Source organism: Ornithodoros turicata, chromosome 3, assembly GCF_037126465.1.
Source record: "Ornithodoros turicata isolate Travis chromosome 3, ASM3712646v1, whole genome shotgun sequence".
Lineage (NCBI taxonomy): Eukaryota > Metazoa > Arthropoda > Arachnida > Ixodida > Argasidae > Ornithodoros > Ornithodoros turicata.
Window position 1 is genome coordinate 58,837,403 of NC_088203.1, and position 22,563 is coordinate 58,859,965.

At 44.2% G+C, this 22,563-nt stretch overlaps 1 long non-coding RNA gene across 2 annotated transcripts in view; it reads right to left on the reverse strand.

The window, feature by feature from the left end:
• LOC135387148 (uncharacterized) overlaps positions 1-22,563 on the reverse strand; it is an 86,077-nt gene that overhangs the window by 38,084 nt on the left and 25,430 nt on the right. For both annotated transcript variants that reach the window (XR_010420892.1, XR_010420893.1), the window contains exon 3: positions 21,548-21,755. This is a non-coding gene — a long non-coding RNA (uncharacterized LOC135387148). The remainder of the gene's footprint in view (positions 1-21,547; positions 21,756-22,563) is intronic.

Genomic DNA, 22,563 nt, shown 5'->3' on the forward strand with positions numbered 1-22,563 from the left:
GTAATCGCTCCTCGAACGAAAAGTTGCTCGCGCGCTGGCCAATCAGCGAGAGGAGTACTGTCACGTGGCTCCCGAGGGCGTGGAGGATTTCATTCTTGCATTCGCGGGTTCAAATCCTGCACGTGCGGCTCAGAAATGACTTGTTTCTTTTTTTACGAACGTCACGAAAATATGTCAATTGCTATTCTAGAAGGTAATATTGATCTATTCGCGCAAAAAAAAAAAAGACTATAATTTGACAAACGATTGATAAGGAAAAGACTCCACCAGCTGGATTCGAACCCAATCTCTCCTGTCACCGTAAGGTTGCTTGTGGGTGGAGCTACCGAGTTGCTACATGTGAACGCGGCCTCTAAGTGGTCATGTAACTGTCTGCGATTAACTGTAGAAAGTCCTTTACACGCTAAATAAAGTACGCATTATTAAAGTTGTTTAGCATGGCAGGATAAAAAGGCCGCTCGAGATTGATTCACGGAAGCACGTCGGTACATGGCGGTTCCTTTCAGTCCCGTAAAAGAAATGAGGTCGAGACGATAGATGACTAAAACAAGAGATGAACGACGAGGACACAGCGGTTAAATTTCGTGACATGTCTGTCAGTCGGGATCTTTTTAGACGCTATACTTTTGTCTTCATCAGCTTCGCGGCAACAATTGAGAGTAACTCATCTGGTACCTCGTGAAAGGACTGGTGTGACTGCGATCGGTCGATCGCGTCAATTAGTACGCCGTCATGGGCGCAGCAACTGTCTGCAATTAACTGTAAGAGGTACTGTACCAGCTAAGTAAAGTACGGATCACCTTACCACCGTGCGCTATGCACATAAACTGCGCTAGAATCTCCCACAGTTTTAGCCCATCTTTGAGGTCAATAGCAGGTCATACAACATTCTGTGACAGCACGAACAGCCATTCAGTGAATGGTGCATTCTGGTTCATCTGTTGGAAGGGAGGATTGTAGCATTCTAGGTCAAACCCATTTCTCTCCTCAGGAACTCTATCAGAAGCCCCTAACCTACCTGGCACGATGACCTTTAGGGACCCTGTGCAAGGTTAGAAGTCGTGTGGAAATTGGCTAGTATATTCATCAGAATCAGTTTTTTTCAGCCTTTTTCAACACAGAGAGATAACCACATTTGATGTTAACATTGCCTTGAGTTTGAGGGGAAAACGCAGGATGAGAAGAACACACAACAGACTGAAACAGACACACAGACACAAAAGTCTGTTGCGTGTTCTTCTCGTTCTGTGCTTTCTCTCAAACTCAAGGCAATATTCAAATCAAGACAACACCAGCTAGCTTGTATTGCTTTATTCGATGCTCCAGTATCGAATAAACTCATGTTCTTCCAGTGACTGTAATCTTCGTCACACGAGCCAAAAATGTGTCCCGAAAAGAATAATCTACAATGTATTCATGTTTGTTTCTCTCCAGATCTACCTGAAGGCTTTGCAGACACTCATGGATGAACCAAATGAAGGCAGGTTTCAAGAGCTGCTGAAAGCATTTCTTCAAGAGTGTGCAACACTACCAGGAATTGAAGTTGTTCTAAATTACATTACACACCATTATGCTGGACGAACCAATGTGTAGGCAGCTTCCTACTGGATTGGGGCCGAAAAAAATACCAACATTTTTCATGTAGCTCGAGGAACTTTGCAGGGTGGGAAGTAAAATAAGAGAGTAGACAGGCAAATATCAGCTCTGTTGAGACTCATGAAGAACAAGCTGTTTGATCACCTGATCAAATTTTCTAAGAATGTGTGTGGAGCACAAGTAAAGAAAATCTCAAAATGGCATTAGGCTGGTGTTTGCATTCCACAACAACACATATGTAAGATTGACACCCACCAGTGGTCAGTTAAGTCCCAGCCTTGTGAAGGCGTGACATACACTGTGAAGCAGCAGCCGAACGCTCAGTGTACTTCATCAACATGCGGTGTCTGAAATGTGCCATATCCACAGATCTGTCTCCGCCGTTCCTGTGTTCCTGCTCTTGAGCGCAATTTTTATTATGCAGATATAGTGACATAGAATGGCATGACTGCTGTGTATGTGTGTTGTCATTTATTTACATATGTAGCTCATACCTCACGTGGAACAATTTCTGAAGTGTATTGCCATGGGCAATGCTGCAAACAATTACACGTAAACAATATTACAAGTGTGGTTTACATATTACCTGATATCCACGGCTGTCTACTGCAATTATTTACTTTCAAAATAATCAATTATTATGTCTATATATATCGTCTCTTACCGTCCCCCTGACCTTGATTGTTTCAACTATGAGCTGAGCGCTGCACTCGCAAACCTTGTGGAACGTTTCCCGTCTTATCCTGTTCTCTTGATGGGCGATTTTAACTACCCCAGCATTAACTGGGCGCATCCTGCTTATCAAGTACACCTTCCCCCATCAGAAGAGGATTTTTTAGATATGTGCCTGAGCTTTAATCTAGAACAAATGGTCCTTTTCCCTACTAGAGTATCTCGTTCCTCAGCTTCCTGCCTCGCCCTTGTACTAACATCTAGACAAGACATTTCCAACTTGCGCTCATTTGATGGCTTAAGTGATTATAAGTTTCTCTCTTTTTCTATTTGTGCGGCACATAACCGTTCTCATACACAGCGCAAAGTCATTAAGAACTTTAATGCTGCCAACTTCGAAGCTTTCAATACTGAACTGTCTTTATTTTTCGATGACTTCGCTATGGACTTTAACACGCGATCTGTTGAACACAACTGGTGCTTGTTCAGGGAGAAACTCAGGGAACTGGAATCGATTCACATACCCACTTGTTCTGTCCCCTCCTCGGATTCAGCTCCCTGGTATAGTGCTACTGTTAGGCGACTTCATGCCAAGAAGAAGAGATTATTCCGTTTGGCTAAAGCTTCTAACTCTTCACGTGCCTGGAATCGCTATAAAATTTACGAAGTGTGTAAAGCAGTCTAAAGCTTCCTTCTATAACCACACGTTGCCATCACTCCTAGAACACCAACCAAAAAAATTTTGGCAAACTATTTCCTCACGTGTTGTTACCCCTACAAGGCTGCTTGACAGCACTGGTGTGATGGCCCCGGACGAAGATTGTTCCTCTATCCTAAACCGATACTTTGCGTCGGTATTCACACGTGAGGACCTTACACTTATGCCTTCATCCCCTTGCTACAACTTCCCCCGGATGGAGGGCCTATCCTTTACCTACCGCGGTATATTAAAACTAATTGATAACAGTAAACTTTCCTCCTCCTGCAGTGCTGATGGAATAACATCCAAAATCCTAAAAAACACTAAACAGGTCTCAGCCAAGTTTTTAACGCTTATATTTAACCAATCACATTCTACGGGGGATATCCTATCCGACTGGCTTATCTCGAAGGTAATTCCGATTTTCAAGTCTGGCTAAACAGTGAAACCTCATAACTACTAGCCCATCTCTCTCACAAGTATACCTTGTAACTTTTTTGAGCATATAATAGTGTCTCGCTTAATGACGTTCCTTGAAACAAATGTTCTACCCTTCTACCCTTTCCAACATGGGTTTCGACGTGGCTATTCATGCGAATCCCAACTGCTTGGTCTAACACATGACTTATTGAGCAGCATGGATGGCAGATGCCAGGTTGATGCAATATTTATTGACTTTGCTAAAGCATTCGACAGGGTCCCAGATGCTCGCTTAATATCAAAACTTTCCGGATTGCACATCGACCCGCTCGTCCTTACGTGGATACGGAACTTTTTGAGTAACAGAAAGCAATTCGTGTTGGTTAACAATTCCCCGTCCTCACTAGACCGAGTAACTTCCAGAATCCCTCAGGGTTCGGTTATTGGCCCCCTATTATTTCTCATTTACATTAATGACCTTCCATCTGGATTGACATCTCGTATTCGCATATTTGCTGATGATTGCGTCATTTATCGTTATATATCAAGTTCGTCAGAACAAATTGCACTCCAAGATGACCTTCATAAGATCGCTTCCTGGTGCTCCTCATGGCAGTTACCTATTAACGCCGATAAATGTAAATCAATGACGTTCACGCGGTCCACCCCCACAATGTTTCAATACTCTTGTGGTTCGTCTCTGCTTGAACACGTTACCTCATATAAGTACCTCGGGATTCATCTAAGTAGCAAGCTTTCTTGGTCTCATCACATCTCTCAGACTATAGCAGCCGCTAATGGAACCTTAGGATTCCTTCGGCGGACTCTGAGACTGGCCCCAGTGTCGGTGAAAAAGTTAGCCTATACGACATTCGTGAGGCCAAAGCTTGAATATGCCGCGGCGATATGGGACCCTCATCAGGTGTACCTCATAGACTCTTTGGAGAAGGTTCAAAACCGGGCCGCCCGGTTCATAGCCTGTGACTATCGTCCCGACAGCAGTGTCTCTGCGATAAAATTGAAGCTCGGTTTAACCACATTGACCTTCGTCGTAGGATTTCTGCCCTGCTACTTTTTCACAAAACCTTCCACAATAGCTTCCTCTACTCCTCTATACTGCTGCCCCCTAGAAATATATCTCACCGTGTGGATCATGTGTTTAAGGTTAGAGAATACCGATGTAATACTCAGCGTTTTTTCGAGTCTTGTGTTCCGTGAACTTCACGTTGGTGGAACGATCTTCCTCATGACATTGCTACAATTAGTGATCATTTGACTTTTAAGCAAGCAATCCAGGATTTATTCTGCTCGCCCTAGTTAATCCTCTTCTTACTTATAACTTTTTTCGCTTTGCTGTTCGTGCCTTGTGACCTGTACAGATATGTTTGCCCATTGTTTTTTGTTTTTTATGGGATGTATCACGTGCCTGACTTTTTCTTTTTCTTATGTTCATTTGCCTCCTTTGTTTTGTTATCTTCCACTCCGTCATGTTGTACCCACTCTGCGGGCCTTTGACGTACATACAATAAAAAAATAAATAAATATACTTCCCAGAGAGAAAACCAAAGTGGAATATCAAGTGGAATACTATCGGGAACCACTTGGTGAGCGAAGTGGGTCAAAATGGAACCACTTTGAAAGAAAATGGGTAAAAAGGGAACCGTTTTGAAAGCAAAGTGGTTTGAAATAGGACCATTTTATGGTCAAGGTGTGTCCACTTAGACATTCAAGTGGGTTTAGTCAGAGCCGTTGTTAAACCGTTAAACTGGAACCACTTGGAAATCATAATGCACTGAAGTGAGGCACCTTTCAAAGTTAAGAGTAGGTTAGACGGATCCACTTGGGGTCTGACATGAGGTACGCTGAAACCACTTGGACAACCTTGGTGAAAGTCGGAGCATCGCTGTCTGGCGAACAGACTTCAGAAAATCCCAGTGCTCTTTGCACACGCATTGCATCCTGGGTGCTTGCTGAACATAATAATATGAAGAATAATCCTTCACATTTCACACACTTGACAATCAACAGTTTAATGACGAAAAAGGAAGATAAAAGGCCTTTTATTGAGTGCTGGTCAGCGAGCCGTCACTTTCGATCACCGATAAAGGAGTGCAGGTTTTCACTTGACCTGGGTTAGCTGTGCATGTTTCGTGTTAGTCTTGGCTATATGCCTTTCATCTGTGGTATCCAGCTGCTGTTTTATTGTAGTGCCCTTGTTTTCATGTGCATTCGTTCCCATCCCTGTTGCTTTATGAACGGATTTTATTGCCTATATTTTTGTGATGGGAACGTGCGGGCTTTGCGGGCACATGTCGATCTTGAATTCCTCGTCACAAACAGAGATAAGTCAAGGTTGCATAGGAGTGTAATCTTTTGTATTCATTTTTGCTGATTAAGCAGGTGGTAGTCCACCGTGTGTGTTGTCCCTCATTCCTCATCCGTGTCTTCTCACCGCTGGTTTATATCACTAATACTGTGTACCAACTCCATACCATCCTGTAATACTATAACAACCTGAAATGACCCTGATGATGTAGCTGAAATATGCATCTTGGATTGCACATCAATCAATCAATCAATGTAATGTTTTTAATTTTAAAATCAGGTGAGATAAATGCCTTTTGCATAAAGGTGAAGTCAGTAAACACTCAGTTGTGAAATAATTTTCTCCCCTTTTTGCCTCCACAAAAGGCCAAAGGTACTGTGAGCTGGCCTCAACAAGAAAATGATTGCCGGAAGGGAGAAAGTCGTCTCAAAAGCATTCAACCAAATGTGAAAGCTTCATTATTGGGTATACCAAGTTTGGTAAACTTTGTAACAGTTCAAGTTTTGTTGCGAGGAACATTCTTGTTTCTTTTGCGAGCTAAGTCATAAGCTTATTCGATGGTGACGACGAATCAAAGCATAACCTGGGTTGGCGTGCAGTGCCGAACACTTAGCGCAGGTGAAAAATTTTTCCAAAGCAGTAAACTACACTTTGAACTGTACTACAATTTTAGTGACTTGAGAATACGTGACTATGCAACAAATATGCATGTGCACAGAGTCATTTATATACTTTTATAGGTTGCCACCATGTACTTTATTATGAAGAGTTTCATTGAATAATTTCATATGATGAGTTTGCTTGAAAGATTTGTGTTGACATGTCATGTTAAAGGGTGGTGGCATTTTGATAGACGTGGTTCATGGCTTCATGCATAAACTGTATTGCACACTAGAATATTGATGGAAAAGTGTTTTTCTAGGTGCCTTTCATTGCGAGATTAAGCCCTTGAATACATGTACCTGTCGGGCTTTGAAATCAGAGCTCCGGTCACTGCCATTGGTAGTCCTGCATCAGGAAGCAAGCACTACGAAAAAGAGAATTATCACACTTCACTCCCCTTCTGTTTCGGTGCTGCATTATGGCAGCTGCCAAAGCTGAGATGAACAAAGCAGCTGATTCCGGATATAACTTACAGTTAAAAACAGTATAATACCACGCAGACCACAATTTCAGCTACCAGCAGACACTCCTTACCACAGCTGAGTGCCTCTTTCTATTCTATTTTTTGCGAGAATGTGGTCACCAAGCGTAAGGAAAGAGAGTTGGAGGGTGGACTGAGATGCGAACAAATGCTGGCGCAAGAGACCGGAGCCGGGTGTCGTGTCAGGTACCGTGATAGCCCCCATGGTAAAAACACACCAGCGAAAGGCGTGCTACTATGACAGACAGGTTGAGCCCCCTTTTTAAGCTCCTCCCAATGGCCAGACCGTTTTAATACATCGGTCTGGCCTAACCCGCCCACAAAAATGGCATCTGTGCTGCTTTTTCTTCTTCTTTTTTTTTTTGCGTGTTAGCGCCGCGACGCAACTGTGGCTGTGAGCAGTGTACAGATGTGGACAGACGGAGAGAGGATAGTAGGAAGGAGTGGGGGACAGGGGGGTTAGTATGCGTCCTGGGCCGACTTCAGGGGGAACTGTGCCGACATTCGTCTGGAAAGTCTTCGGAAAACCCAGGGAAAACCTCAGACAGCACAGCCGGCGGTAGGATTCGAACCCACCGCCTCCCAGTCTACAGCACGACTTTGGTTACCACCAAGGAGCGGACGCCTTAGCCCACTCGGCCATGCCGCTGGTCCATCTGTGCTGCTCTCACAACTTTTTTTTAAAAGTATATGACAGAACCTTTCTTGCCCACATCTTTTCATCTAATTTCCTGAGGCACACTTCATGCTTAATCTTACTTTTTGCTTCTCACCCTTCAAATGATGACCATCCTATGTGCCCCGTTACCCCTACTGGGTGGACATACTTCACGTATGTAGTTCTCCACCATTGTCACCCCGCGCAGCGAACAGTTCTATTGAGATGCTGCTGCTAAAGTAATTCAAGCCGAGTGCACCATCGGACGTCCTGCGTGTATCAGGACTGCCAAGCCTCGATGTGCGCCATACTTCAGGTGAGAGAGCGGTGTTTAAGCAGCCAACCTTCCTATTGACGTCAGCGACTAGCCAGGAAAAACGAAAACATAGCCATGGCTCTTACGTTGCTTATTTCATAGTTGTGATATCCAGAGATATGCGATTGGCAAGTACGCTGTTGAAAATCAACCAGCAGCACTGAAATTTTCTGCTTAACATGGACGACAAATCACCAAAAGTACCATGCGAGGAATGAAGCGATCTTACGTGGAGTCACTGATGCGAGATGACCAGTCCTCACAGAGGCCAGCTTTGTTGCCGAAGAGGAGCAACGGTTGTTCTGGGTGGTTTTTCTGAACAGGTTCAGTTGCATTACTTAATTTTGAAGGTCAGGAGGAATTACAATTCCTCCTGACCTTCTAATCTGTATGGCCCATATGTATTGTTTGGGATTGTTCAAGCAAGAAATCCATACTTACTGAAGGAACACGGCAGCATGTTGGAACACGACACAAATTGGGCAAAGTCCTTTCCTGCGCACATTGGTTTCGTGAAATGGAACGCTACATAAGCTGCACGTAAGCTTCCCAAGGATTTCGAGGAGATAAAAGCAGCACTCCTAGAAGAAGTCACACAAAAGACGAAGGATTTCAATGTGCCTGACGCACTGGTGATCAAACGGGACCAGGCGGGTGTCAAGCTGTTTCCCGTGGCACAGTGGACCATGGGCTCCAGTGGCACTAAGCAAGTTGATGTAGTCGGCTTAGAGGACAAGAGAGAGACCACAGCTGTGGTTTCGACAAGGCTCTTCAGGGATCTTCTGCCACCACAGGTCAGTTATCCCAGGAAGACTAACAAGTGCCACCCTAAATCTGACTTCCCCATTGACTGGGAAGTGTTTCACAGTCCAAATCATTGGAGCAATGAGGAGACGATACTCTATTTTGTGGACAATGTCAGCGTGCCACATGTAGAAAAGTGCTGGAGGAAAATAGGAGATGCGGGCCAGGTCACAATCTGCATCTTCGATCTGCAGTACTATAGAAGCTCACACACAATAATATGCAGTACGTGTTCATCCCAGCAAGCTGCGCAGGAGACCTGTAGCCAAATGACTCAGTGTTTAATAGCATAAGAGAGACGAAGGACTGCTTCATACACTTGTATGCGAGGGCTGTACAGAACATGATGGAAAGTCCATGTTCCACTGTAGCCAGACTCAATGTGCGTGCAAGTGTTCTGAAGCCCCTGCACGCCTCATGGCGAATGGAGGTGTACAAACCCCTCGAGCAGCAACCAGCTGCCATACAGTCTGGATTCGAACTTAAATCCACGATTTCAAAGCAACATGCGAAAAACGCCAAAACACTTCCACACGAAAGAAAAAAAAAAAAGACACTTCTACAGGGTATGTGTAGAACTGAAATGTGATATTCCGGTTTGAAATGTGAACTGCGACCACATTTCCTTGAGTGCGAGGAGTGTAAAACACACGACACAGGAACACAAACTCAGGTAACTGATCATGTGAGTCTGTGCTTCTGTATCATCTGCAGGGACTGGATTTAATCTTGTTAAGATGCAACAAGTTACAGTTACTGAAGCAGTTTTCCTATGTAATATATATGTCTACGATTATTTGAGGGAAATAAGATTGACCTTGCAAAAAATGTTTAATGTTTACAATGTTTTTGACCAATGTTTACCATGCAAGTCATCATTACATCAAAACATATCCTCGTGACAACTGGCGTGCATTATAATGCACACGACAATTTCGCGCGTAGCAAAAGAAAATGAAGCTGCTGCGACTGAATCCCGGTTGTACATGGTGATGCACAGTCTGTGCTACCATCTGGTGTCGTTTGTTCTAACCGCGCGTTTGTTTTACCTGCGCAAGGGCATTTCAAAATGGCGACTCTCTCTACGAAGACCACTGATCTCTATGTATAAAGGCTGGATCTCGCATAGGAGAGGGGCTCGTGGGAGAGAGGTGCGGCAACCGGCCGCCATGTTGGAGGGCCCACTCGCGCCAGCTGCTCCCATAGGAAACAATGGGAAGCGATTTGATTTGGAGTATTTATTGCACTTTAAATGCTCCTCATTGCTCATTAGCACGCATCTTTCTTAGGAAACAGTGTGCTGATGTATTCCAAATGTGCTTCAGCCGTGTTCCTCTAGTTTTTAATGGTAATTGCCTTCTTTTTCTTCTCCGTTGCCTGTATTCCGAATAGGGGGTCGTAACTGTCGTGCACAGGGCGCGTACGCATGAAGGTGAATTTGGTGAATGTCAACCTATAAAGTTAATTATTTTTACTCAGAAAGGTTTCACACTGTCTGTCATTGTAAGGTACCTCCGTTTTTTTTTGGGTTTTTTTCCGTTTGTTGTCCGGTTTTCGTGTGGTGTTCTGCGGTTCCCGTTCATTATTATGTGATTTGGTATTGTACGGTTCTCGTTTGACTTTTTCCATTATCGTATTATGCTCTACGAGTGTCTGTGTGTGTGTGCTACAATAAGACCTCAATCCTTATTCTGAAGGGGCTCGTTATTTTATTCACCACATCGCCACCAGCAATGAGGTGGAGTATAGACCTTGGCAATGAAACTCCCCATTCCTCATCTTAAAATAACGTTATTGTCACGAGTGCTATGCAGTTGTTCAGCTGTCAGCATATTTCATTACAGAAATTCGAAGCGCTGTGCATGAAGAGCATGCACATGCGTGACTTATCACACACGCTGTAGGAGCAACTGCACATACGAGGTTAACACAGCAGTTTATTTGCTTCCACCGTACCTCACAGATTAAAAGAACAGTGGAACAAATTGGCATATTGGCGTAGGTTCTGCATCAGGTTCGTCGGCACAGCTGAGTGACTGTGAGGGGAACCTGCAAGCACAAGCGCATTGTTTATAGAAAATACATGGTCTTGAGATCTGTAGGAGCAGTCACACATGCTTTCTTAGTACGCAATAGCACCAGCGAAGTGCAAACAAGTCAGAGTTGTCAGATGCACGCGATACGAATAAACAGATTTTTCTTCAAAATAAAGGGCTTACCTGCGAAAAATTATCCCTCTTTCTCTGTCCGCGTGAAGTGTACTCAAAGCTGCAACAAACTGGCATGACATGCCCTTTAATTTAAAGGAAATTTTTAAAAATATGGGCAGTACCGCTTGAACTAAATGCAGACGACCGAAGTGCGTTGTGCCCACCAATATGGAGGCCGGTGACCACGCTGTGGAGCACCCTATGCGCGATCCCGCCTACACTATAGAGATCAATGACGAAGACGTTCTACTCGAAGCGATCGAGTAAGTTCGCATTTCTATCATGCTTTTTCTCACTGCCTTGATACAAATTGTATTTAGAACGGGTCTGTAGTGTTTAGCGACCTTGTTGGGTGTGAAACTGCACAGTATTGACATGTTTTGGCGGCTAGATCGCAAGTTGCGTGTGCATTTCGATGCACGCTGGGGTTCAGCCATGTGGCTTTTGCATTCGCCAGCTCATTTTATGTCGTGTCACAGACTGGAGCTTTTTTATTTTTAGTTTGAACTATTGCAGAAATACGCGAGGAAACCGCAGAGAGCATACTTTTGTCGATTGGAAATGGCAATACATCTGACGCTGATCTATCTGATGACGACACCGCTGTGGACAACCCCGTTGTGGAGCGTCAGGACATAGCTGTTGAAGGTAAAGCTCAGCACCATCTCAGTTTTAGACCAAATTAACTTGTTTTTTACCGTCTTAGGTTGTGCTTCTGAAACTTCTTCAGAAGAGGATGACGACGTCGAAGTCGATAGGCAGGCCAAGCAGCGGAGGAGACCCATTTGGAAAGTCGGAGTGCCATTTAACTCGACACTGAATGAGGTCCCAGACGATGTGAGCAGTGATTCAGAACTCAGACAAAGCTGGTCCCCCAAGGATTATTTTTCCCAGTACATTGCAGAAGATTTCACCAGAATGAAAGAAATGACAGATATCTCATACATGCAGCGGAAAGGGAAGCCACTAATACAACAACGACTGAAATTAAACACTTTGTGGGAGCCACCTTCCTAATGAGCTGTCTTCGCTACCCTCAGATTCCACTGTACTGGAGACGCAGCAGAAGGGTAGCAGCTATTACTGACAAAATGACGAGGGACAGGTACTTTGCCATATGCAGCAACATCAAGGTCATCAATGACCTAGAAGTAAGTGCAGAGAAGCGAAAAGAAGATCGCTTGTGGAGGGTGAGCCCACTCGTGAACAACACAAAGGCAGCCTGCAGGCGTCTTCCCAGATCATCGTGTGCAAGCATAGACGAACAAATGATACCATTTACTGGCGCCACATCCCTTCGTCAGTATGTCCCAGGGAAGCCGCACCCAACAGGACTAAAGAACTTTGTGCTTGCCAGTCCATCTGGAATGGTGCTTGATTTTGAATTGTACCAAGGAAAATAGACGGTTCAGGAAGAAGGTGAAAGAAGTCTGGGTCTCGGACCAAGTGTTGTTCCTCGCCTGAGTGAAACACTGCCTCCAGGGAGTGCAATCTTCTTTGACATGTACTTCACGACCATGCCTCTACTTGAAACACTCGCTGCTCGCAACATTCAATGCACTGGGACAATGATGCGAAACAGGATTCCGAAGGGGTTGAATCTCCTTGATGATAAGGCACTTCTCAGAAGTGGAAAAGGCTCCTTTTGTCAGTCCGTAAATAATGACAATGGTGTGTGCCTTGTGAAATGGTGTGACACCAAAACAATAACATTTGCATCAACTCATGTTGGGGAAGATCCTGTTGTTGAGTGAAAAACGTGGTGCCGAAAGTTGAAGCCTACAATGAAAAGATGGGGAGGGGGTGGACTTGTGTGATCGCATGATGAGCTTTTACCCCTCCTCAGCAAAAACAAGGAAGTGGACAGTCAGGACTCTACTTTTCTTCTTGGACCTGGCTGCCCTAAATTCCTGGCTGCAGTACAGGGATGACTCTGCGGCTCTCGGACAAACCAAGAAGACCACAACGAATTTTTTAGAATTTAAAATGCACCTTGCGCACACACTGTTGGCTGCTGTTGACAAGGACCCGGAGTGCAGCGATGATGATGAACCGCCAGCGGACCCCTCGCCGCGAATAAAGCCATTACCCAGCATAGATGTTCGCAGAGCATCTGCTAAGCACCTGCCTGAGCTCATGGGCCAAAAATCCTCATCTTGGTACAGAAATCCTGGATGCAGCCAGCGAACAAAATTTAAATGTGCAGACTGCGACACGTACCTCTGCCTTACTGTGTCTCGCAATTGTTTCAGTGCTTTCCATACATAGTTTGAGATTTTGACTATCAAGTGCTGCTTGTGTGCACATAAATAAAGTATTTTTTCAGCATTTCAAGCAATGAGCTCTTGTGCTGGCCTACCACATCACAATTTTCCATCATCACGATAAGAGTCCCAGCGTGCACTGTAATGCACGCATCCGTACAGCCAAAGTTAAAGGGATAGAGGCATTTTTTTTGTAGCCTGTTTATTCTTGTGATAATGATTACAGCTATGCATGCGAGGTGTGCTCTATCATTCCTAGCATGCGCTCGGGTGTGACGAGGATATGCTGTCTTTCTTTTTAATTTTATTTTCCATATGCCATCATTAAATCACAGCAGTGTGTGCTCACTACATGAAGCCCACCAGCAGGCATGGAAGCATGTTCAGAAATCTTCACAGATCTTCAGAACACGTTAAGATCTGTCAACAAAGACACTACGTCTGAACCAGTACATACCAGAATGTTTCAGTGTTTTTGTTAAGTGCTCATATCTGTTGTTGTCGCTAACGTGAAACGTGTCTTTTTTCTGCAAGTTTCCTGCAGCAGTAGAACATTCGTGTGTTTATTTTAATAATGTTTCTAACATGGGCGTGGTAAAAAATCAGAAATGTGAAAAACTTGAAGATTTTTTTTCTAACAAAAACTTCTGCAGATATCTCGAAGACAATTAACATACTAAACGAGAAGCCATTGCAAGGGACTGAACTCACAAATGAATTTAATAAATTTTTTACTTCTAAGCTGACTTCCCAATGCTATCACAATTGGACTTACACTGACACACATGCAGCCACATCCCAAGTTCCATCTCTTTACCTAAACCAATCAAGAGATTTGCAGTGATGTACGCGTCTCAAAGCGTTCAGGCGCAGCCATTGGCGCTGGAAAAAACTAGTTGCGGAACGTCTTGGAGAACCTCGGGAGTGCAGGTTACTAATTTATGATGTGGAATGAATGCTTTCCACATTAATTTCAGTTTCATTGTGCCTTGGGAAACTTTCCACTCAATTTAAAGGCACGAAATGGGGGAGTGGCAGCCCTATCCTAGCGGAGCCACTTTCGAGGTGTCAGTACAGAGCGGGAGAGATCTGCGTGTTCACGTACACAATTCGTTACGTTGTCGAAGAGCCTAGCGATCCTCCAAGGCAGCAAGTTTGACCATCAGCAATAGGCCTAAACAGTATCTAGAGACATGCCAAGCCACCCTTAGGAACTGAAAAGCAGTCCTAAAAAAACAGACCACACTAAAAAGTGCGGAGATCACCTCGTGCCTCTCAGCTCAGAGAGCGATGAACATAGAAGCAAAATGCAAGCTAGTTGGTGTACTATACTTGATGTTGGCAACATGTCCCTTTGCTTGGGGAAACGACAAAAGATAACACAAAATGAACTGCACAATCGTTGGACAGTCAAAGTGATGATGCAAATGTGCATCCGGAGACTGCATGGCTAGGCTAGGCCTAGCTTGGCATCAACTTCGACCAATTAGCAGGCTAGTAAGTTGCTGCAACACCTCCTTCCCACGTTTAAATTTTGTCAAACGTTGTAGCGCCCCGTTAACTTCGGGTTTCGTTTTTTTGTGACGCGCACAATCTCCATGGACTGCGAAGTGGTTGCCTATGTGCAAGTGGTGCAAAACCACCCTGTACGGCGTAAGATAGCAGAGCACCCTGTGATTGGCACAGCACTTCCATCACTGAATTTGTTCGTCATTCCTCAACCTGAGAAATAGCACTTGCACAGATAAGGACGGTTTGCGGGTGAGACTGATAAAATTTGTCATTTTTATCGAAGTAAAAAAGCGGGCATGTTGGTGTTGATCTTGCATAATGAACTAGCACCAGGGAAGGGTAACGGTAATGGTAACGGAAACAGAAACGGTATACTACCCAAATTGGAGATAACGGAAACACATACCCAGGGTGTCGAACCGCAAAAAATACGGGTTCAGTTCGGGTTCGGGTTCACGTTGTTTTGATTTCGTTCCGGTTCGGTTCCGGTTCGGCCACGCCAAGAATCGAACCGGTTCAGAAACTGGTTCGCAGCCCCGAACCGGTTCGCGAACCGGTTCGCGAACCGGTTCAACGCTTCCGTTTTATATGTTCCATAAAACAGCTTTTATCGGGAAATGCGTGGCTAATAGCTTACTGCTGTTGTCTGCATTGACGTCTCTAGCGGTGAGGTAGCCCTTTAGCGAGAGAAATGAGGAATGGATGAACACTTATTGCAAATAGAGTCCACGCTGTTGGAGCGGTGTAGTCCTGCTACTTTCTGTTCTCAAAATCTCTTTTTTCACACGCACAGTACCAGCAAGATACACTTAAAGGAAGCCTAATAAGATGGACAGCGTAACATAGACGACAGTACTGGCCGGCACACTGCCTTCGCAACGTGAATCGATCTGAAACCGTACTTTAGCATGTCGAAAATAAGCCTGCCAGCATTACTCTGTCCGAGCTCACAGCAGTGTACTAGTTAATCCACAACACAAAGGCAATATGTCACGACACAACTGCACTACCAATAAGCAGAACCACATTTACTTTTCAAGCCACGACCAATCAAACAGGCACCGTTCTGCGTACGCTCCTTCTCCACTTCTCATGTTTCTGACTTGTTTAATTTGTACTGCTCACGTGTAACGGGAAATCTTGGGCGCTTATTTGATCACATATTCGGCTTGTAGAGCTACATAACTGGCCTACTCCATTCCTGTTTCATTCGTCCGCGTGGCACCTCGTCTCTGAAGCGTAGATGCCGCACCGCGTGCGTGGGGCGCTAGCCGCGGCGCTCACAAGGACAACTGCGCTTCAACATGTTAAAAAGACGCTGAAAGTATACTTACTATACGTCGTCGTCTCACTGTTAGGTGAAAATTTCTGAAATCCTTGATATAGGCGCGTGATGATGATACCAATGTGTCTTCGTTCGGGGATAGAGAGGAACTCTTATGCTGACTTCTTTTATGTCCGAACCGTTTTGTTGCGAACCGGTTACCGCTATTATTTTTTACGGTTCTGCTCCGGTTCGGGTTCAACAGTGTCATGAAAATTTCGGGTTCGGGTTCGGGTTCGGGTTCGGGTTCGGGTTCGGTTCCGGCAAAAATAACGGTTCGGGTACGGTTTTCGGTTCGGGTTCGGGTTCGGTTCGACACCCTGCACGTACCATGGTCCTCCATTACCGGAAACAGAAACGGAAACAAATTTATCGTCCGGTATTGAATTCGGGTAATGGCTATTCCTGTTGTGCGATGACATTTGAGTGACTTTTCATTTTTCTGTTTTCGTTTTGATGACTCCATTCCCTGTATTGCTCTAAATACTACACGAAAGCGCGCAATACTGGATCTCGAGGGTGCCTCCGTCGCTTACCTCGTCCCAGCTCTCATAGCTCATGACATCAACATCATACCCCACCATCGCACAAGGAGGAGGCACTACGATTTTTAGTTACTTATTTTGTAATTTTCTTCTCTTTTTTTTCATTTCAACGTGGCCATGGCAGTATTATTTACTACTGATAGTGTCCACTTAGAAATGCGACATTGGATGAAGGATATGCCGTCTTGAGTTGCTGGACTCCGAGTGACTGAAGACATGTTCCTACTTATTTTTGGATGCGCACATGTTGCAAGATGTGCGCATCCAAACGACATAAAATTACTTGTGTAGTGTGTACGCGTGACACCGAAGCAGCACTTGGGCAAAACAGGGTGCTGACAGAGCCCGACAGGCTGTCATCGCGCAGCTCTGTAACAACCGCTCCATTACCGGAAACAGTAACGGAAACGTAACAGAAATGAAATTGAAAGATCGGAATCATAAAAGGATAACAGAAACGAAAATATAGCAGTATCGAAAATGGAAACGGTAACCAAAATACGTCTGTTATCCTTCCCTGATAGCACTGGGAACAGGACAGAGAGAAGAGAAATTCTTTTGTTGGAAGTCTAGCACTTATCCTGTCGTCTCTTCTCTCTGTCCCGTTCCCAGTGCAGTTTGTCATCTTTAACCTGGTTTAACAACGGGTATTTCTCCAACGGACCTGAAAATTGCCAAGGTTGTTGTTATTCATAAAGGAGGCAATGTCCACTCCCTTGGCAACTATAGACCCAACTCTATTTTACTAGCATTTTCTAAAGGTCTCAGAAAAATAACACACAGCAGAATCATTTCCTTTTTAGATGCATGGTCCTTACTGAATCATTGTCAATTTGGATTTTGAAAACAGCATTCAACAGAGCAAGTGCTAATGAAGCAGAAAGATATCATATTAACTGGTTTCGAAAAGAAATTATTAGCTACATAGATTAACAGCAGTGCCATGAGGAGAAAATGTTGCTGCTTTGCTACAGCTCAGCTTTAACAATGATGCACTGTAGTGAATTCACATTTCGATACAAGATATGAGAACAGGGGAGTGCAATATTTTTGTGCTTTGTAGGAATGTGTGTCACCTCTGGATGCACATAATGCCTGAGAATACGTAATAACTAGGGGTGTGCGAATATTCGAGTTCTCGAATTCGAATCGAATATCAAACGCTCGAACTATTCGATTCGCGAATCGAATATCCAATATTCGATTTTTCGAATATTCGACTATTCCACGAATATGAACGACAACCCAAAAGTGGGCTTCACCTGATGCTTCCGTGCATGAGGTGAAGCCTGCTTTACAAAACTGCCCTTGCTGCAGGATCAACACAGGCCGGACAGTGTATAACGTTAAGATAACGTTATCCAAACTTAGTTTTGTAGACATCGTCCGTGGAAGGGGTGGCGCCCCTCCCACATACAGTTTAGCGGTGCCGACGGGGGACTTTAATTTGATGTTTGTGAGGTTGCCTTTAAAAAGTTAACACTCTTGAGTAATGACTACAGCCCACAAACAAGAAGGGCATTTTAAAGATGTCCTTTATGTCTAAAATTTCAGCAGTGCAATTTCCTAGGGTGAGAGCAAAGAAACTAAAGGGTGTTCATGGCAAAGCTGAGGCAGGATGCCAATTCGTTTGTTTCACAAATGGCCTGTGGTTGTCTGAAACAATTACAGCCTCATCTATATAACGTGCTACTGCCTGACATAAAATTTTGAAATGAAGGTAACCACTCCAGTACTCCAGTAAGTGTAGGCTCACCTGAACAGCAGGAAGCACTCTGACGTAAAATTAAAGAGTAGGGGGCTTTAAACAGAAGACTTGCATGTCTTTCTTGTGACAGTTAATGCCAGAAAAATTACACTAAAGCCATGGGCCACAAAGTGGAAACTTTTATTGCGAAAGTCACATATTGTAAATTTTGCACGAATATTCAATATTCGATTCGGTATTCGGAACTTTTTCCCCCATTCGATTCGATATTCGATTCGACATAAAATATTCGGATTCGCACACCACTAGTAATAACCTAACCAAACTGGAGGCAGCTTTTATTGCACTCCACGAAAAGTCGTCGTAATGTTACCTTTCATGTGGGGATTTACGACAGAGTGATGTCATGGGACCAGCATATGCACAATTTCTGACGCAGTAACACATGGGATTCCGAGTATTTTAGAATGGAATTTGGATATTTTGTCATGGAATGCCAGGCTTCCTGGTGTTCACTTGAGGGGCTCTCTACAAGGTAAGTTATGTCTTTGCTGTGAGCAGTGTGGGGAACCACTCTCTGCACTTCATATCCTTATTATGTGCCCAGTACATGAGTCCCATCACCGTCGTCATTTTCACGAGTTTTATTAATATCATTTACAGCTGCACCCAGCCTTATTGCAGTGTGATGAGCATCTTTTACCCTTCATACAGACATATTGGCATATTAAAAGATATATAACCTGATTAAAAAATGTATTGTATCATGTTGACATTTATTCTGAAAGTTGTATAATGCACTGTCTTTAACATAATCATTTAACTTTCAACAAGTCACAGTTTTCACAATTGTCTGGCGTGTCACGGCCATAGTCACACATGCGCCAGAAAACCTCTACGTACATCTTTGCTGTGACAACGGTGTAGGGGTTATTGTGTTTTGCTCCAATGAGAACTTACACAGCCTTGAATCTTCAGTGACTTGGTCAATGAATAGCACCTCATGGCTGCACCCAGAATGTTTTACCAGTTGTATACCGTACATGCCCATAGCCAAGTTCTGGTTTCTCCCTAGCGTACTGTCCTATCGCATGACAAACCCAACCATCTTACCAGCAACTTTTCTGTGACATTGTTGATCTTGCAGCAGAGCAACAACAAACACTGCTGTATATTTGCAGTTGCTGTCATCAACGCTGTTCCATGGAGCTGTCTCAACGGTTAAAAACAGAGGCGGCAAGTCGCAAGTGCAATGTGACTACACTCGCATCTTGCCAGACTTTTTTTTGGCCAGGTTGTGTTTCAGAACTCTTACACACGTATCCAGAAAGCAGACTGCATTGGTGCCTCATTCTCAAAGGTAGGTAACATAGACAGCTTCAATGGATGCTACAACTCCAACATTTCAGCACAACCACAGAACTCTCGGTATATGTCAGGTTTCTGAGCTTCTATACTCAGCAAGGACCAGGGTGTCGGAGCGAACCGAAAACCGGAACCGAAAAAAAACGCTATTTTGGTGCGAACCGGAACGGAATCGAAACCGTATATGTTTTTTTCGCTCAGGAGGGAAACCGAAAAATATATTTAACGGTTTTCGGTCCAAGAAAAAACTTCGCCGGTTTGGACTACGGGTAGGCGAATGAAACAGACGTCGTGTGCTCTGAAGTCATGTCATGGATACTATACAAGGGTTACGGTTACAGTGGAATGTATGTCGGTATAGCATGATCCTTAGGCTGCGTTTGTAATGGTTTATCGTTGGCGCACGCACACAGACTTCGAGGTACATGTGACTCTCTAGCAATGTGCCGTAGTGTTCGTTTTCATTTGATCCCCCCAAACTCTCCTCAACTAAACAGCGACCCAAGGGGGCTGCATAACGGCTTCTTTATCGGTAATGTCGCGCAACGCGTCCCTTGTTTGAGAGCAGCTAAGTTGAATACATTTACGTATACTCGAGGGCAAGCCCGTGCAAAGTGGTAACTCTTTTGTGGACAGGGCACGAAGAAAATAAAACGGAGCCGTCGAGCGCGTTTGTGAGTGAAGGTGTTCCTCGATTTGCGTCGTACTCGTGCGGTGGTGCTTGCTGGCTAGACATTAGCAACAGACATTCAGATGGGACGCAATCGCTCCAACCCAGCAAGAAAGTACTTTACGTATGACATCACGACAAACAAGTCCATTTGTAGCATGCGCTCCAAGAAAGGAGAGAGCCCATAGGAACAGACAGTAACCTACAGGAACCAGGAGCTACCAATTTCACAGCTGTCTATTAATATTAAATACCATGTATGCGGAATAAACGGGTTTAGATTTTGTAACTTTGATGATTATTATTTTTTTGTGGGGATGAATATTCCCAGCAGAAGCGGAACCGGTTAAAAACCGGTATTAACCGTTATTTTTTTGCTCCGGAGCAGAACTGGTTACGGATCGTTTATGATGTAACCGGAACGAAAACCAGAACGAAAAACGTTTCGGTTCGACACCCTGGCAAGGACAATGTAGTATGAGGCTTTACCCGCACAGCGAGGAATCAAGTAAGCTCAAGATTAACTGTATCTTCATCATTAACCTCAATAAAACTTACGCACGTAAGCTGTAGTTAGTTTGGCTTTAAAAATACTTGAGCTGAGTCCCTAACAGTGTTGTCATTCAACCTAATGCATTCAATAACTGCTTAAGCTGCAGTGGACTTGTCAGTTAATCCATACTGTTTTCGCATTGTCCTGGCCGCCATTTTGGTTATAGGTTATAGAGACTGCACATCATGGTGTGAAGGACATGGCCAGTTATCATATTGTCCCTTCGGTGCAGCCGAACATTTCTCCTTTCAAAGAGGGGGAGAAGCGCGAGGTCACGTGGAAACTGCAAGAACACAAGGTCCGCCTTGCACTACTTCCTCCCCACAAAGCCTAGCCAATGAAGGCATGGCCTTCATGAACTGGGAAATAGAGAAAGTCCAGGGAAAGCCTGTTTGGCAAGCAAAAATAACAGATTTCTGCCAATTATCATGAAATAAAGTGTTAGGACTGTTTTTCTAAATTGCCCCTCGAATAGTGTTTCTCATTCATCAGCCAGCAGGTGGCAGTGTATGTGCAATTTTCGGTTATGCCATCCCATAGTACCGCATTTTATGTACTTCTTTCGTGTCACCACCAGGTACACGTTAATGGTGTTCTACTGTCTTTTAAACTCACAAAATTTGTGCACTCAAAAATGGCTTGGCCTCGTCCTGTCACAACAGCTGCCATGCAGTAGTGATCTATCATGCAGCTCTTGTCGACTGTAACGTGACTGACAAGGTGCATAATGGAGTTGTTACTGATAGGCTGTTGCACTTACCTGATGGTGATCTTGTTATTCTTCAGTTGAGCTTCACTGTAGATTCCATATCACCATAAGTAGCACAAAACGTACATAGATAACCTGGGACGATGATGCGGCAGGATGGTTCGACAGGACGTTCATTCTCAAAAAATCTTCAGTAGTCATCCTCACTGCACTGCACAACTACTAGTAGTGTCCACGTTACACTGTCCCTCACGATACACTGAAAAGGGTAGGATAGTGTTAGATGTGGAAAGTAGAATACTGTAAAGATAAATATAGTGGCACTGAGATGAACATATTTGTGATGTCTCAGTCATATGTTAGGTGAAGAGGCAGTGTCAACCCATAATGCACTCTTTTCACAGATGGGCTGCTCAAGCATCAAATATGTGGGATGGGGATCTCAGTTTGCTGCATACCATTCAGTCTCACACTCCTAAATAATAAGTGAATATGCCAATGTAGATGTAGATGTAGATGTAGATGTAGATGTAGTTTCCCCTATGATATGCCACTGTAAAAATGTGAACAATGAAACGAAAACATGGTTTGTCAAATGCTGTTAGATGAATCAGCAAGTGCATGGCCTGGTCACTGAAACGCGGTACAACAGATCACAGTAGGCATGTGCAAATATACCGAATACCGAAGTGAACATTTCTACATCCACTTCGATGCAGAACAACCAAAGTGAACGCTTCATATTCTGAAGCACAACAGACAACCTCAGGAAATCGCAGCACTCCTTGCACACCCATTGTATCCTGGAAGCTTACTGTAATGAGAAATGGAGATCTGTCCGTGACTTCCGTGACTTTTCGTTTTCGCCTTCGTCACCTTGACACCTCGCGGACAATCCACCAAGACAGGAGAAACCGAAACAGTTTTGAGACCTTCTCTGCCTTTGTTATGAGCAAGTTCCCATATTGCAAAGCGGCACTAAGCTCTCTGGGATTTTCTGAAGTGGTTTATTGAGGCGCTACATCATATTCTGATCCGTACAAATATATCACGTATACGTGCTGTAC